Source organism: Bombina bombina, chromosome 4 (genome assembly GCF_027579735.1).
Source record: "Bombina bombina isolate aBomBom1 chromosome 4, aBomBom1.pri, whole genome shotgun sequence".
NCBI classification, from domain to species: domain Eukaryota; kingdom Metazoa; phylum Chordata; class Amphibia; order Anura; family Bombinatoridae; genus Bombina; species Bombina bombina.
This window is the reverse complement of record NC_069502.1, coordinates 449629821-449648733: the sequence shown is the minus strand read 5'-3', so window position 1 is coordinate 449648733 and position 18913 is coordinate 449629821.

Sequence of the window (18913 nt, the reverse complement as noted above, 5' to 3'; positions counted from 1 at the left end):
TAATAAATCCTTGAAGCTGCATCTGAGGTCTGCATGTTTGATGTTTGCAATAAAGGCTGATTTTAAACTGCTATCTCGTAAGTATACTCTGATTATTGCGCCTACCAACTGTTTGAAACCTGCTGCACTATTGTGAGCCTTTTATTTTGGAGGTAAAAGCAATTGAGGTACTCTGAGGACGAGAACAGTTTCATCCCCTGGAGGTGACACAGCACTGCCATCTTTTCTAGGTTATTTTTAGAGTTAGGTTTTTTATTTTGGGTGGTTGGTTGGGTGGTGGGTTTAACTGTTGGGGGGACTTTGTATTTTTTTCCAGGTAAAAGAGCTGTTTAAATGAGGGCAATGCCCTACAAAAGGCCCTTTTAAGGGCTATTGGTAGTTTATTGTAGGGGTGTTTTTATTTCGGGGGGGTGGCTTTTTATTTTTATAGGGCTATTATATTAGGTGTAATTGTTTTTATTTTTATAATTTAGTTTATTCTTTTTTGTAATCTTAGTTTTTTTTCCGTATTTTAGTGTTTATTATTTTTGTAATATTAGATTTTTTAAATTTTTTCGTAATGTTAGGTTTTTTAAATTTGTAATTTAGATGTTTTAATTGGTTTTTTTTTTTATTTTATTACAATAGTTATGTTAGGTTCATTTATAGTTTAAACTTAGGTTTATTTTTATTTCACAGGTAAGTTTTTATTTATTTAAATATATTATATTGTAATTTTAATTTAAAGTTGGGGGTGTTAGGTTTAGTGGTTAATTGTTTAATTTAGTGTTTTGCGATGTGGGGGGCCGGCTGTTTAGGAGTTAATAGGTTTATTTAGTGTTGGCGATGTGGGAGGCCGGAGGTTTAGGGTTTTATATGTTTATATAGTGGCGGCGATGTTGGAGGCCGGAGGTTTAGGGGTTAATATATTTAAATAGTGTTGGAGATGTGGGTGGGCGGTAGATTAGGGGTTAATAGCTTTATTTAATAGTCGCAATGTGGGTGGGCGACAGATTAGGTGTTAATAGGTTTAATATAGTGTTTGCGATGCAGGAGGGTGGCGGTTTAAGGGTTCATAGGTAGTGTATGGGTGTTAGTGTACTTTGTAACAGTTTGGTCATGAGTTTTGTGAAACATTTTTGTTTCGCAAAATCCATAACGACTGGTCTCAGATGGCGGTATGGATCGTGTCGGTATAGACTGTAACGCAAGCATTTTAGCTGGACCGCACAACCTATAATACTGGCGCTATGAAATTGGGGTTTTTTTAGTGCGGAATGGACGTTGCGTTACAGGCTAAAATGCTTGCGGTATAGCTATACCGACACAACTCGTAATATGTGTTCCTGGCCATTCCAGTGTAATGGCCATTTTTTCAGCGTTAAAAGCCGTACCGCACCGTAATGAAAAACTCATAATCTAGGTGAAATTGAGTAATTACCAGATGGCACAAGCACCTTAGGCTCTCTGTGTAAGTGCTATGTTTGAAATGCTGGTGCACGGTGCATACTTAAATACACTTTTTAAACAGCTATAGCTTTTATTAGAAGATTTTTTTGCTAATACATCTATATTACAAAATTACTTAAAAACTGAAATGCATCCACATGGATTCCAATTTTTAATGGTATTTCCATTTAAATTCTGAAAATTTAATTTTGTTAAACGTGGAAGTACAGACTCAGGAATTAGTGCTGCTATATTTCACATACACCAAGATTACAAGTTTTGCGCTATACCGGGTGAGTAAAGAACGCAAAAAAAATGAGCTGTATCGCACTTTCCATAGCGCTGCCATTACAAATTACTGAAAAACCTCCTTGTGTTGTGCGGTATAGTGTGTTAAGCTCCATACCGAACAAAAGCCAAGGCCTTACTTGAGTTGCTCGTGCACGCTTTCCCCCATAGACATCATTGGGGAGAAAGTGTTAGAAAAAAAACTAACACCTGTGATTGCGGAATGGAGATCGATATAACGCAATCCCCATTGAGGTCTATGGGGAAAAGAAAGTTACATTTAAACCTAACACCCTAACATAAACCCCTAGTCTAGACACCCCTAATCCGCCACCCCGACATCGCTGACACTAAATAAAATTATTAACCCCTAAACTGCTGCCCCTGACATTGCCAACACTAAATAAACCTATTAACCCCTAAACCGCTGCCCCCCACATCGCAACTAATAAATAAACCTATTAACCTCTAATCTGCCGCCCACCCACATCGCTACTACTATAATAAACCTATAAACCCCTAAACTGCCGGCCCCCCACATCGCAACTAATAAACTAAACCTAATAACCCCTAATCCGCCAGCCCCCCACATCGTAACTAATAAACTAAACCTATTAACCCCTAAACCGCCGGGCCCCCACATCACAAAACACTAAATTAAACTATTAACCCCTAAACCTAACACCCCCGTAACTTTAAATTAAAAGTTACAATATAACTATCTTAAAATAAATAAAAATTTACCTGTGAAATAAAATAAATATATATACACTCATTTTCATATAACTGCATGTAATAGACACTACTATAAAGAATAAGATGCACAGATACTGATATAAAAATCTAGTATAAAATGGTTTAAAAACATACTTAGAAGCTTTCAGTTTAGCTCTGTTGAAAAGGCAGTTGGAAAGCCCACTGCAAGTGGGAAATAAGACACTCCCCCCTCCCCCTTCTTTTACATATGAAAAGACCCTTTACACAAACAGGAGCAAGCTGGAGAAGGTAGCTGACGGTATTCAAATAAAACTTCGGGGCTTGGTTAGTAGTCTGAAAATCAGAGCAATGTTCTTTAAAAATAAGCAAAATTTTTAAAAAAACTTTATGGGCTTTATAAATAGATCATCTACAAAACATTTATGCAAAGAAAAAATAAGTGTATAATGGCCCTTTAAACTATATATATATAAATAACCTAACTATTCTAATAAAATAAAATTAAAAATCCTAAATTACATAATTAAAAAAACCTAAAACTACGAAAAAATAAAAAACCTAAATTACAAATTTAAATAAACCTAACACTACGAAAACATTTAAAAAAAATGTAACATTACAAAAAAGAAAAACTAAAATTATGAAAAATAAAAAAAAATAAGATTACAAAAAATAAAAAATGAAATTATCCAAAATAATAAAAATTGCACCTAATCTAAAACCCTATAAAAACAACCACCCCAAAATAAAAACACCCCCTAACCTAACAATAAACTACCAATAGCCCTTAAAAGGCCCTTTTGTAGGTCATTGCCCTAAATTATACAGCTCTTTTACCCTACTAAATTACAAAGTCCCCCCTGAAAGTAAAACCCCCCACCCAACCATTTTCAAATCAGCCAATAGGATGAGAGCTAATGAAATGCTATTAGCTGTTCAAGGGCTATTGGTAATTTATTGTTAGGGGGTTGGGGGGGGGGTATTTTGGGGGGTGTTTTTGTTTTTATAGGGCTATTAGATTAGGTTTAATTTTTATTATTTTGGATAATTTCATTTTTTTTTTCGTAATTTCAGCGGGGTTTTTTGTTATGTTAGATTTTTCTTAGTATTAGGTTTATTTCAATTTGTAATTTAGTCATTTTATTTTTTCGTAGTTTTAGGTGTTTTTTAATCATGCAATTTAGGATTTTTAATTGGTAGTTTATTTTATTTTATTAGAATAGTTATGTTAGGTTAATTTATAGTTTAATCTTAGTTTTTTTTATTTCACAGGTAAGTTTTTATTTATTTTAAGATAGTTATATTGTAACTTTTAATTTAAAGTTAGTGGGTGTTTGGTTTAGGGGTTAATAGTTTAATTTAGTGTTTTGCGATGTGGGGAGCCGGCAGTTTAGGGGTTAATAGGTTAGTTTATTAGTTACAATGTGGGGGCTGGCGGTTTAGGGGTTTTGTTTTTGTTTTTTAAATATTTATTTACAACTAGTACCAGGTACAAACAATACAATTAATATCTGTTACTCACCACGCAGGGTGAACAATTTATCGGATCAATTCAATAGTGGCATAGAAAAAAGAGCCATGAACAAAATCATTTAGTGAACAGAGAAACACTTTCCACATTGTAAACTACAGAAATCTTCAATACATTGGTATACCATCTAACATATTTATCTATGCACCTTGGTACAGGGGATTTTATAATTTTATAACCTGACAACGATAAACTAAGCGACAAAAAGAAACAGACAACACCAAACATAATGGGAACAAACACGAAAAAAAAAAAAGGGGAGGAAAAAGTCAAGGAGAAAAAAAAAAAGAAGGTTTAGGGGTTAATAGGTTTAGTTTATTAGTTGTGATGTGGGGGCTGGCGGTTTAGGGGTCAATACTTTATTGTAGTGTTGGCAATCTGGGGGACTGGCAGTTTAGGGGTTAAAAGGTGTATTATAGTAGTAGTGATGTGGGTGGGTGGCCGATTAGGGGTTAATAGTTTTATTTATTAGTTGCGATGTGGTGGCCGGCGGTTTAGGGGTTAATAGGTTAATTTTAGTGTCAGCGATGTGGGTGGGTGGCAGATTAGGGATTAATAGGTGTAATATAGTATTTACGATGCAGGCATGTGGCAGTTTAGGGGTTAATAGATAGTTTATGGGTGTTAGTGTACTTTGTAACATTTTAGTTATGTTTTGTGAAACATTTTTGTTTCACAAAATCCATAACTACTGGTCTCTGATCGTGAAATGGCTCACGGCGGTATAGGCTGTAACGCAAGCATTTTAGCCAGAACCGCACAACTTGTAATACGGCGCTATGGAAAATCATGCACTCAAATTTTTTTTACATTTTTTTGAGTGCCAAATGGAGAGTTGTGTAAAGGCTAAAATGCTTGCAGTATAGCTATAACGCTGCGACTTGTAATATGCATTACTTGCCATTCCATGGTCAATGGCCAATTTTTCAGCGGTATAGTCGTACCGCACCATAACGCAAAACTTGTAATTTAGCCAATAGTTATTTGTTGCACACTCTAGTAACCCATTTAAGGGCAAAGAGACCTAGATTATAATATAATTGACTCCACTGCTTTCATTTTAGAAAAATGTTAATCACCATTTTATTCTCAGACTAATCTATGCTTTGAATACATTAATCTATTTAGCATTTATTTAATATCACTTCAGCCTCTGAGGCCTATTTAACAACGGTCTGTCGGACCGGTTCCAACAGTGCGGATCAGGTCCGACAGACATCACAGAATGCGGAGAGCAATACGCTCTCTGTATTCAGGGCGCTAGCAGGGGGGTGTCAATCAACCCGATCGTACTCGATCCAGTTGATTTGTGGCGATGTCTGTCCGCCTGGTCAGAGCAGGTGGACAGGTTTATGGAGCAACCGTCATGAAATGCCACAATTAAAAATGTTTTTGAATTTTAAATCAGCTGGAAAAGTTTTTTTGTGATGAATTGGATGAATTGGAATGCCACTGTTAAATTGCCCTAAAACCTAAAAATTTTCTCTCATGTAGTGCTCCAGAAACCTACCTAGGTATCTCGTCAACAAAGTAAACCATGAGAACAAAGCAAATTTGATCATAGAAATAAATTGGAAACTTTTTAAAATGGTGTTGTCTGTCTGAATCACAAAAGCAAAAAATGTGTGTTTCATATCCCCTTAATGTTCCTTGAATACATTTGAAAACTTTATGATAAATGTGTAACTGTGGGGTTTTCAAGTAGATCAGAATGGATTTGACTTTTAAAAACTTCCAAAAGAACCATGCAAGACATTTACAATGCAAATTATGAACTTGTGTAAAGCCCTCTATATGAGTTTTTTTTTAAGAATTTGCATAATGCAGCACGCAATAAAATCATCATCTTATGAAAGACATGTCTGGGGTTCCACACCTTTTTGAGTCTGTCATGTTCAACAAGAAGTGCCAAGACCATGTTTCCAGCCCAGAGTATGATCAGTAGTAGTGATGGTGTCGCAGGTAAGGTCATCAGCATTCACTGGTCATAAGAAAGACAAAAAGCAGATCCACAGTGTTTATATGTATAGACTCTTCTTTATATATAATGCAAACCTGTAGAGAGGGAGAAAAACACCACAACAGTTCTTTCAGAGAGACAAGCTAAATATGTATTTTTCACCTAATTTATATTGGAAATTTATAAATAATCATAGAATATAGATTATATTTAGTAATTGTATTACATTTTTATTTCATTTTAAATAGGAAAAGATCTGTATCTCCATATAGTGCTATATTTATTGTTATGATTTCTGGACCCTTTAAATATAAGTGAAAAAATATGACTGTGTGCTGCCAGTTTGGCATTTACTAGCTACAAGGAGAGAAACAGCTCACAGAACACATTTTAAATGACATTATATATATATATATATATATATATATATGTTACTTTTAATAGAAATATTATGGGCTGTATATGTTACATATATATTTACTTTAAAAGTGACCAGAGCACAACAATTACTAAGAATCATTTACATCTATTCATTCGTATTTCTAATAATTTCCATTGTGACTGATTTTGCAGCCTGGTATGTGTGTATGACTAACAGTGGTATCTGAATAGGAGATGTCATGATGAGCAATCATTAACCAACAAATAAATATTTAGTTACACGGCATAATAAGTAAAATCATTAATATTCCTTTTGTTACATGTTACAGAAGATAAAATTGTAGTCATCACTTTAGTTTCTATCAAACATCTGTACAATTATTCACACAAAGAACATATCTGGAAATATTTCACTTCCAGGTAAAATAGTTTAAAACCTCTAAAAATGTCCTCTTCGCTCAGAGCGAGCTGACATATTGCATAGCAGTCATACAAGCTCTTGGTGCTCATTAAACTGTAAAGAGATTGATGGTTTTTGCAGAACATTTTCAGATTTCACAGACTAAAAACTCCAGACAACAGAACATGGTTTAAATTTGCTATGTTTTGGAGACTGTAGATATTGCAATTGCAAGTTTGAAAATATTGCAAATATCCCCCATTTTACTGATACGCTAAGTCAGGTCCACTTCCTTCCTGGAGCAGTAGGATGCCCCTTCTCTAACCAGATTAATGTGACATTTTAAAAAGTAAAAATAAAATAACTAAGTCGGGTGACATCATTCTTTGTAGCTTTGGTTGAGCAGTGACAAGCGATTGTTTCAGAAGTCTCACAATTGGTTTGTGACAACCTTATTCAACGATGATTTATTTGTCCAAAGTTGTGTTAAAACTGGTCACATTTTGTGAAAATTGCCAGTATTTCTTTTTTAATTTGGCAACTGCTATGTAATAGTTCTTGTTTTAAAAGGAAATCCAACAAGCCTGCTTTCCTGCATTACCATCACACAAATCTCTGCATTCACTTCTTAGAGTTGTAAAATAATTTATTTTCAGAAAAATAAAATCAAAGATTTTTAATATATCCAACAACTTTGTATACTGATTCATCCTAAACACTTAGTACATTCTTTTAAATTGTTACTTGATAAATAAATAAATGAATTAAATAGTTAGTGGATTTGTGACAGCATGACTATGTGTGGTACAATAAAGATTTTCACATTTACTGACTTGTTTCCAGGTTTAAATAATTTGGAGTGTATCAAGTACCAATATGGACAGTATCAGGTTTATCGTGGCTGCTTGAGTACGTATTACAAGTTGAAAGTAAATGCAACCTCAGAGCTCTGGTTTACTGTTATGCTCAAATGAAAAGTTTCACGAAACACATCAAAAATTATATTAAAAAGTACAGTTACACTCATAATAACACCATCTAATAAGAATTATTGAAAACTGCATTAAAAAAAGTATAAGGGAGGGTTCAAAGACAAAGATCTGAGGTCTCAGGTGTTAGAAAAAGGGACTGCAAAGGGCTTTAGCATAGAGATACATTAATATACATGTCTTAATATGTATATGTATGTTATACACATTTAAAAACATAAATACATATTCATACATTTATTGACATAAACACTCACCAGCCACTTTATTAGGTACACCTTGCTAGTACCGGGTTGGACCCCCCTTTTGCTTTCAGAACTGCCTTAATTCTTAATGTGTTGGGTACATTCCTCAGACTTTTTGGTCAATATTGACATAATAGCATCATGCAATTGCTGCAGATTTGTTGGCTGTACATCCATGATGCGAATCTCCCTTTCCACCACATCCCAAAGGTGCTCTATTGGATTGAGATCTGTTGACTGTGGAGGCCATTGGAGTACAGTGAATTAATTGTCATGTTCAAGAAACCAGTTTGAGATCATTTGAGCTTTGTGACATGGTGCATTATCCTGCTGGAAGTAGCCATCTGAAGATGGGTACACTGTAGTCATAAATGGTCAGCAACAATACTCAGGTAGGCCGTGGCATTTAAACGATGCTCAATTGGTACTAAGGGGCCCAAAGTGTGCCAAGAAAATATCCCCCACACCATTACACCACCACCCCCAGCCTGAACCGTTTATACAAGGCAGGATGGATCCATGCTTTCATGATGTTTATGCCAAATTCTGACCCTACCATCTGAATGCCGCAGCTGAAATTGAGACTCATCAGACCAGACAACATTTTTCCAATCTTCTATTGTCCAATTTTGGTGAGTCTGTGCGAATTGTAGCCTCAGTTTCCTGTTCTAAGATGACAGAAGTGGCACTCAGTGTGGTCTTCTGCTGCTGTAGCCCATCTGCTTCAAGGTTCAACGTTTTGTGCATTCAGAGATGGTATTCTTCATGCCTTGGTTGTAAAGGAGTGGTTATTTAAGTTACTGTTGCCTTTCTATCATCTCAAACCAGTCTGCCCATTCTCCTCTGACCTCTGACATCAACAAGGCATTTATGTCCACACAACTGCCGCTCACTGGATATTTTCACTTTTTCGGACCATTCTCTGTAAACCCTAGAGATTGTTGTGCGTGAAAATCCCAGTAGATCAGCAGTTTTTTAAATACTCAGACCAGCCTGTCTGGTACCAAAAACCATGATACCTTCAAAGTCACTTAAATCCCCGGTGGCCGGTGAGTGTATATATATATATATATATATATATATATATATACACAGATATATATATGCATTGGAGCCCTTTGCATTCAAGTAGCTGAAAACATGAAAAATCATGTTTATGCAATATTCATATTTAACAAAATATTATACTGAGTTTTTAGTGTAAATATTTCACATTCCAATTTTCTTCACCTAGGGGAATATGTTCTAAGTATTTATAAATATATATTCATATATATATATATATATATATATATATATATATATATATAAATAAATAAATAATCAACTATATATAGGTATAGATATATAGTTTAAAAAAACATCATATATATATATATATATAAATATGTATTTATAAATAAATAGATGTGAAGAACATTGGAATGTGAAACATTAATATTTCATGTCACGACTTTATGGGTGTTATTTTTTTTTTTCCTTTTCGCACTCCATTGAAATCTATGGGAGAATAGGTTAACGCAGTCGCAATTTTGTAACTTTGGCTTTTTGTGCTCGTGGGGATAGCGCACAAGCAAAATATTTAACTTTCAATTTGTAATACGTGCGGTACTCGACACACGCAAAAAGACAAAGTCAAATGCAGTTAGCACGCTAGTGGGATCAACAAATAGTGCTCCACTCGTAATCTAGCCCTATGTCTGCATTATTACCTTGAAAATGCAGCACACATTTTTTTTTGCAAAGGAATTTGATTTGCATCCAAATATATTGCAACCTTGACAATAAGTCTAATTAAATCCTTTTCCTTGACCTGTCCTTAAAGGGACAGTTGAAAAGGTATAGGTGGGTGAAGAGGGCGGTATGCAGCAAACACTAAACAGTTAAGTGCTAAAGAAATCTTTTATATATATATAATAAAACTTTTGCTGAATGTTTAATTCTAAAAGACAAATTCACAAGCTAAAAAAATTCAGGTATACCACAAGCTAAAAAATATATATAAGGGACATCTCCCTGTGATCCAGTATTTTATATATAAATACTGTATATATATATATATATATATATATATATATATATATATATATATATATATATATATATATATATATATATATATATATATATAAATTATGTGTCCATTAAAAAATTCTCTGAGAGTATCATTTGGGTTAAACCACCTTTATATCCAGGGATAGGCACAAGCCAAGGCTGTGGCAGACATTTTCTAAAGTAAAGACCTTTAGTGAAGGACACCAAGGTACATTTACAATTAAAACTATTTCTTTATAGTGCTGAATTTTATTATACAGATGCAGAAGATACACATCCAGTATTTCACTCAGGCTTTATTTATTCCATAACTTATCACCCAATATTTCTAGCAGACAAGCCACTAATTTTATTCTCACTAAATATTTTCCCTTTCCTATTATTTAATCAGAAAGAAAATATATACTAAGGTTATGATTCACAACCTTACTATATCTTTTCTTTCTATTTAAATACTACTTATAATAAAACTCAGGTGCTGGTTAAAGTACTTTACCTTTGCATATAAAGCTCCAGGGACACAGTGGCAGCTTGCTTCTTGAATCTTCCCTCCCTCTCTGTCTCACTCAAAGTCATTTTCTGGTACTAAGCAGCATCATGTGGGAGTGGCCACAACCCTGCAAAACGTGGCGCCGCGTGTGTTAAGGAGGAGTCAGGACCAGTATTCATCTGTCTTACTCCTCCCTCCCCACAGCAAAATGGGCGGCGGACACTGCAAGGGCCAGTCACGGACACCAGTGTCCGTGTACGGACACCTTGCCTATCCCTGTTTATATCCGATATGTAAAAAGTCAGAGTGAGTTTCACGATAGCTCTGTTTCTTAGCAAAGGAATCAAGCTAAAAGAGGATCAAATAAATAAGGATATTTGAGTTATTTCAGGAGGTATATAACATTTCTCTTTTAAATAGTTAAAGGTTTGAGTTAATTTAAATTCTTTTGTATTCTGGTTTTTAGTATTGCAATTAGATAACAATTAGATTGTTTGCATAGGTGAGCAATTATGAGGGACCCCATCCTATCTTTCTGAGGGTATTTAAAGAGATCTGTTTAGCTCTGCTAAATATTAGCTCTGTTTCTTAGCAAAGCATTCAAGCTAAAAAATGATCAAATAAATAAGGATATTTGAGTTATTTCAGTATTATTCAGAGTTATTCAGGGTTATTCGGTAGTAAAGAATACTTATATTTTACTTATTGTTAAGTGTTGCATAGTTTATAAAGTCTCAGATACAGTGCAATGGGTGTTTTGCACTTTTTAATCGTTCTACTTTTTGGAGATTTAGGGGCTCTTAAGGGAAGAAATATCTAACCTTCAAGCTAAGGTAAGTAGCATACCTGTTACCGCTACAAAGCTGCCTCAGAAAGAAGCCCCTCTACCCCAGAGATCAACAAGGAGAGGCAGATGGATCACTGTAGGCTCTGGAAGAATTAGAACAGTAGACCAGAAGCATTGCCCACAACCTCTGCCATTGCAAAACTCCTATGCTGCTTTTGCTGAACACACTTGTGATGAGGAGATTGCTGTTTCTGAGCCCTCTGAAGCTGTAACAGGTAATTTAAATCTATTGGCACCTGATTCTCCAGGTAACATAACACAGGAAAGAACTGCAGATGTGTTTTTGAGGAAAAGACTGTTAGTGGGTGACTCTATTTTGAGGAATGTGTATTTAGGTGAAAGTAAAGGAGAAACAAGGGAGGTTAGATGTCTTCCAGGAGCTACTGCTCACAGGGATAAGAATCGTATTTTGAGAATTGTTAAGGCAGCAGGAAAGGGAAGTGAGTTAGATGCAATTGTTCATTTAGGAACAAATGATCTGGCTAGTAATCATGTTGCTGCTGTTCATAAAGAGTTTTGTGACCTAGGTAATCATTTAGAGAATGTGGCATCAACTCTTTCATTTTCTGCTATTTTACCTGTGTATGACCAGGAAGCAGGAAAGATGGAGCGGATAACAACATTTAATTCTTGGTTAGATAAGTGGTGCAGGGAACGAGGATTTGGTTTTATTGGCCATTATAGCTCTGTTTGGAAAGATACTAGCCGCTAGATTTAGAGTTCTGCGGCCAAAGGGGTGCATTAGCTATGCGTGCTTTTTTTCTCCCGCACCTTTTAAATACCGCTGGTATTTAGAGTTCACAGAAGGGCTGCGTTAGGCTCCAAAAAGGGAGCGTACAGGCATATTTACCGCCACTGCAACTCTCAATACCAGCGGTGCTTACGGACGCGGCCAGCTTCAAAAACGTGCTCATGCACGATTCCCCCATAGCAAACAATGGGGCCGTTTGAGCTGCAAAAAAACCTAACACCTGCAAAAAAGCAGCGTTCAGCTCCTAACGCAGCCACATTGTTTCCTATGGGGAAACACTTCCTAAGTCTGCATCTAACACCCTAACATGTACCCCAAGTCTAAACACCCCTAACCTTACACTTATTAACCCCTAATCTGCCGCCCCTGCTATCGCTGACCCCTGCATTATACTATTTACCCCTAATCTTCTGCTCCGGACACCGCTGCAACCTACATTATACCTATGTACCCCTAATCTGCTGCCCCTAACACCGCCGACCCCTATATTATATTTATTAACCCCTAATCTGCCGCCCCTAACATCGCCGCCACCTACCTACACTTATTAACCCCTAATCTGCCGACCGGACCTCACCGCTACTATAATAAAGTTATTAACCCCTAATCCGCCTAACTCCCACCTCAATAACCCTATAATAAATAGTATTGACCCCTAATCTGCCCTCCCTAACATCACCGACATCTAACTTCAAGTATTAACCCCTAATCTGCCGACCGGACCTCACCGCTACTCTATTAAATTTATTAACCCCTAAAGCTAAGTCTAACCCTAACACTAACACCCCCCTAAATTAAATATAATTTTAATCTAACTAAATTAATTAACTCTTATTAAATAAATTATTCCTATTTAAAGCTAAATACTTACCTGTAAAATAAACCCTAATATAGCTACAATATAACGACTAATTACATTGTAGCTATTTTAGGATTAATATTTATTTTACAGGCAACTTTGTAATTATTTTAACCAGGTAAAATAGCTATTTAATAGTTAAGAACTATTTAATAGCTAAAATAGTTAAAATAATTACAAATTTACCTGTAAAATAAATCCTAACCTAAGTTACAATGAAACCTACCACTACACTATCAATAAATTAATTAAATAAAATACCTATAATTATCTACAATTAAACCTACCACTACACTATCAATAAATTAATTAAATAAAATACCTACAATTATCTACAATTAAACCTAACACTACACTATCAATAAATAAATTAAATACAATACCTACAAATAACTACAATGACATAAACTATCTAAAGTACAAAAAATAAAAAAGAACTAAGTTACAAAAAATAAAAAAATATTTACAAACATAAGAAAAATATTACAACAATTTTAAACTAATTACACCTACTCTAAGCCCCCTAATAAAATAACAAAGCCCCCCAAAATAACAAAATGCCCTACCCTATTCTAAAATAAAAATTGAAAAGCTCTTTTACCTTACCAGCCTTTAAAAGGGCCTTTTGCGGGGCATGCCCCAAAGAATTCTGCTCTTTTGCCTGTAAAAAAAAACATACAATACCCCCCCCAACATTACAACCCACCACCCACATACCCCTAATCTAACCCAAACCCCCCTTAAATAAACCTAACACTAAGCCCCTACAATATAGCTACAATATAATTATTATTTATATTGTAGCTATATTAGGGTTTATTTTACAGGTAAGTATTTAGCTTTAAATAGGAATAATTTATTTAATAAGAGTTAATTTATTTCGTTAGATAAAAATTATATTTAACTTAGGGGGGTGTTAGGGTTAGGGTTAGACTTAGCTTTAGGGGTTAATAAATTTAATAGAGTAGCGGTGAGGTCCGGTCGGCAGATTAGGGGTTAATACTTGAAGCTAGGTGTTGGTGATGTTATGGAGGGCAGATTAGGGGTTAATACTATTTATTATAGGGTTATTGAGGTGGGAGTGAGGCGGATTAGGGTTTAATAACTTTATTATAGTAGCGGTGAGGTCCGGTCGGCAGATTAGGGGTTAATAATTGTAGGAAGGTGGCGGCGACGTTGGGGGGGGGCAGATTAGGGGTTAATAAATATAATATAGGGGTCGGCGGTGTTAGGGGCAGCAGATTAGGGATACATAGGGACAGTGACGTGTGGTGACATCAGAGGCTGGTGAGGCAGTGGCTAGGATACGCCTTCATTCTTTATATATCCTTTGTTGAAGAAATAGCAATGCACATGGGTGAGCCAATCACATGAGGTATCTATGTGCAGCCACCAATCAGCAGCTACTGAGCATATTTAGATATGATTTTCAACAAAGGATATCAAAAGAATGAAGAAAATTAGATATTAGATGTAAATTGGAAAGTTATTTAAAATTGCATGCCCTTTCTAAATCATGAAAGAAAACATATGAGTTTCATGTCCCTTTAAATGGTGTCTTGGAAAACTGGTCAACTTAGTAAATATCTGATTTTAGTCTAAAGGATTGTAACAGAAACTCTTGCCAGATAACAAAATGCTTGCTCTGATTATGAGATCTAGAAATCCAGGCCCATTAAAATATGTTTAAAACATACTTTTTACTTTAATTCTGCAAATTATGCTTATAGATTCCTTCATTATTCAGTAAATATAAAAATGTCTTGATCCAGTGGCGGCTGGTGAAATTTAAAGATGGTGGGGCACTTGACCCCACCCCTTTAAATAAAGCCACATTCTCAGATGGCACCACCAATTCATTAATTAAATAAATAAAAGGTAGACAGAAACACAGAAAAGCACTCGGGGGGAGGAGAGAGAGAAAGGGGGTGACGTGTGCATTGTTAGTGTTTTGCACCTTAATAAGAATAAATCTTGTGAGCCAAATGTTGCAAGCATCCACATTCTTCCTCATTCGGAAGCATTCAAAACCTCTGAATTCTAACTTCTAGTATACAGTGCACATACACACACTCATGGGCATGCACTGTATGCACAACATTCTAAAAACTGTCACATGAGCATACATGCGTACAACCGCACACTCAAAGACGTAAACGTTATTCCTTAAACTTACTTTTTTCTTTCATCAGTAGAAGTGCCAGGAAAGGTAATAGCGTGTGGGGTTAAAGAAGCAGAGTGGGACAGGGAGTGTGTGCTGTGTTTCTGTAAATTGTGCAAGAATGAACAGCACAAGAAATGTGTGTTTATGCACGAATATTCAAGCATGAGAACAAAAGGCAGTTTTATTCAGGAAAGGAACATCAGTTTATCAAACAAAAAAATAAAAATAAATCTAGTCCATTATAAAAGCATAAACAGCTTAAAAAAATATAAACTATAATACAATAAAAATATCCAAATATTTTAAGATTTTTTTTTATTTCTATTTCACATTAATTTTTAAATCCACTCCCTTTTATTTTACCGTTTAATCTCTTCTAGCGTGTTTGGTTTTCTAAGCTAAGCCAGCATGTTTTTGTTTAACTGCATTCCATGTTAGGCCTAAAAAAGACCTTCATATCAAATTAAGATTTTCTCTTATTTTAATTGTGATCATCCAGATGTTTTTGTTTTTTAAGAAAATACTGCTTCATTTTTTTTTCTGAAATACTTAAATACAGCCTCTCTCTGCCACTTTTACCACATGTATGTTTCATGCTCACTATGGAATTTCATCAGCATTCTTTCCTTAATAATAATATAATTAAGGGAAGAATGCTGATGAAATTCCATAGTGAGCATAAAACATACATGTGGTAAAAGTGGCAGAGAGAGGCTGTATTTAAGTATTTCAGAAAAAAAAATGAAGCAGTATTTTATATATGGTCCCATAACCGTGTAGAAATGAAAGCAATGTGCATTTTGTAAATGTGTACGCTATTATATAAGCAGCCCCGCTGTCACTCCCAGACTCAGTCCCCTTGGTTGGCAGCAGAGCGCAGTCCCACTCAGGAAAGCTTAAAAGCACACTAGCACAGAAGAACTCACATGACATTACACAGTTAAAAATCAAGACACTGGCAGAACCATGCAGTTTTTAAACTGTATATATAATCCGCACTGCAGTGCTCCACACTTACCTACCTAATGACAGTTTTTCCACCGTGTCCACTATGGCTCCGCTCCTCCGTCCTCCTCCTGAGTCTCCTCCAGACCTCCACAACACAGCTCCAGTCCACACAGTGACAGCCACAAGGCCAACAACCGCAGCTGACTGAGGCAGGCTGAGCACTTTATTTTTTTAGCAACACCGATTGGACCGACCACAGGCTGGCCGGCACTGAGCACTGAGGGGCGGGCAGGGCAGTAAGTTTCAGTTTTGGGCACGCATCGCACTTGCAGCAGCAGCTCCCTCAGTCTCTCCTGATATTCCCGCCTGAGCTTGACTCACTGTCGGCGCTACGTCACGTGACCCACTGAGTCTGTCACTCAGAGCAGCCCAGAGCCCAGCAGGCACGCCTCCCCGCAGTGCTGAATGCTGAGCCCTGATTGGCTGATTGAACTAGCTCATCATGGAGGCGGTTTTGAGAATCGCCTCCATAGGAGCTTGTATGGGGGCCCGGCGAGTCACCAGCTGGTGGCGCTAGCTCTTAGTGCGCAGTCAATGTTATTCATATCCATTGTTGCGCAATTAATGGAGGGCAGCGGACCGGCTCACTGCCTCCTAATTGCGCAACAATGGATGACTTGGCAGCGCAAGCGCAGAGCAGTACAACAAAATAAAATGATGATGTGGGTAATCGCCGTCAGTGCCTCCCCTGCCTCCTATTACTGCACGTCACTGCATAGGGATAGCGTAGGTTGCGGCGGTGTGTGGTCGGCAGATTAGGGGTTAAAATTTTTTATTAGAGTGGCAGCGATGTGGGGGGATCTCGGTTTAGGGGTACATAGGTAGTTTATGGGTGTTAGTGTACTTTAGAGCAGTAGTTAAGAGCTTTATGAACCGGCGTTAGCCCAGAAAGCTCTTAACTCCTGGCTTTTCTCTGCGGCTGGAGTTTTGTCGTTAGATTTCTAACGCTCACTTCAGCCAAGACTCTAAATACCGGCATTAGGAAGATCCCATTGAAAAGATAGGATACGCAAATGGCGTAGGGGGATCTGCGGTATGGAAAAGTCACGGCTGGAAAGTGAGCGTTAGACCCTTACCTGACTGACTCTAAATACCAACGGGCGGCCAAAACCAGCGTTAGGACCCCATAACGCTGGTTTTGACGGCTAACGCAGAACTCTAAATCTAGGCAACAGTTATTTAGGGGAGATGGCTTGCATTTGGATGTTAAAGGAACAGAGTATCTGGGAGAGGGGTTCAAATGCTTTATTAGAAATCATTTAAACTAATAAAGGGGGGTAGCATTAATATATCCACCTGCCCCCCACAGCATGCCAAAACTGTTAGTCCAAGTAACAATTCTAGTAGAAAAATTATTTTTGCCATGAGAACAAATGCTCGCAGCTTAGGAAATAAATTACCTGAACTCATTTCAATAATGACTAGGGACATCTTGGATTTAGTAGCTATAACAGAAACATGGTACAATGATTTGCATGACTGGGACATAGTCATACCTGGATTCAGGTTATTTAAAAAGAACAGAGTAGGAAAAAAAGGTGGAGGAGTTGTTCTGTATGTAAATGAAAATATAAAGGTTACTGAAATTGTAGGAACAAATGATGAGGTGGAAAGTATTTCGGTGACTTTGGAAATTGGAGATAAAAATGTGTTTAGAATAGGGGTTGTATATAGGCCTCCATTGCAGGATGAAAAACTAGACAATCTGTTATTAGAATAAATAACCAAAATGACCATGAAGGGTAAGGTTATAGTACTGGGGGACTTTAATTTTCCAGATATAGACTGGAAGATTCCTTCTGCTAGAACAGCTAGAAGCAGGTATATTCTTGAATCTCTGCTAGGGGATTCACTTGAGCAATTAGTTAAGGAACCAACTTGTAAGGAAGCTATATTGGATCTAATACTTACAAACTGTGATACAGTTTCAGATGTGTCTGTAGGTGAGAACCAGTGATCATCAATCTGTTTGGTTTAGTATTCATGTGCAGAAACTGTCCACCCAGACTAAAACAAAAGTTTTAGACTTTAGGAAGGCAGATTTTTCATTAATGGGAGAATACCTAAAAAACTATTTAAAAGCGAAAACTCTTATTGCAGGGGTTCAAGAACAGTGGGAATTTGTGAAAGGTGCCATTTTAGATGCAACCGCACACTGTATTAGAAATTTCTGTAAAAGTAAAAGAAAGCGGAAACCAATATGGTTTTCCAAAGAAGTAGCACATGCTGTAAAGACAAAAAATTACAGACACACACAAGCAGATGATGATATGAAAATATGGAGACTCCAACAAAAAAAGACTAAATTAAGTTAAAGTTAATTAGGAAGGTTAAAGCTCATGCAGAAGAGATGATAGCACAGTCAGTAAAACATGGGGACAAAACATTCTTTAGATATATCAGTGAAAGAAGAAAAAATAAGGTAGGAATAGTAAAATTGAAATCAGTTGATGGTAGAATAATAGAAGGAGATAAGCAGATTGCAGACTGTCACAATGATTACTTCTGTTCTGTTTTCACAAAAGATTGTGAAGATAGAGGGACCTATCTATCAAGCCTCCGTGTTTCTGGCGAGCCTGCAGGCTCGCCAGAAACAGCAGTTATGAAGCAGCGGTCACAAAGACCGCTGCTCCATAACCCTGTCCGGCCTGCTCTGAGCAGGCGGACAGACATCGCCGGAAATCAATTGACACCCCCCTGCTGGTGGCCCATTGGCCGCGAGTCTGCAGGGGGCGGTGTTGCACCAGCAGCTCTTGTGAGCTGCTGGTGCAATGCTGAATACGGCGAGCATATTGCTTGC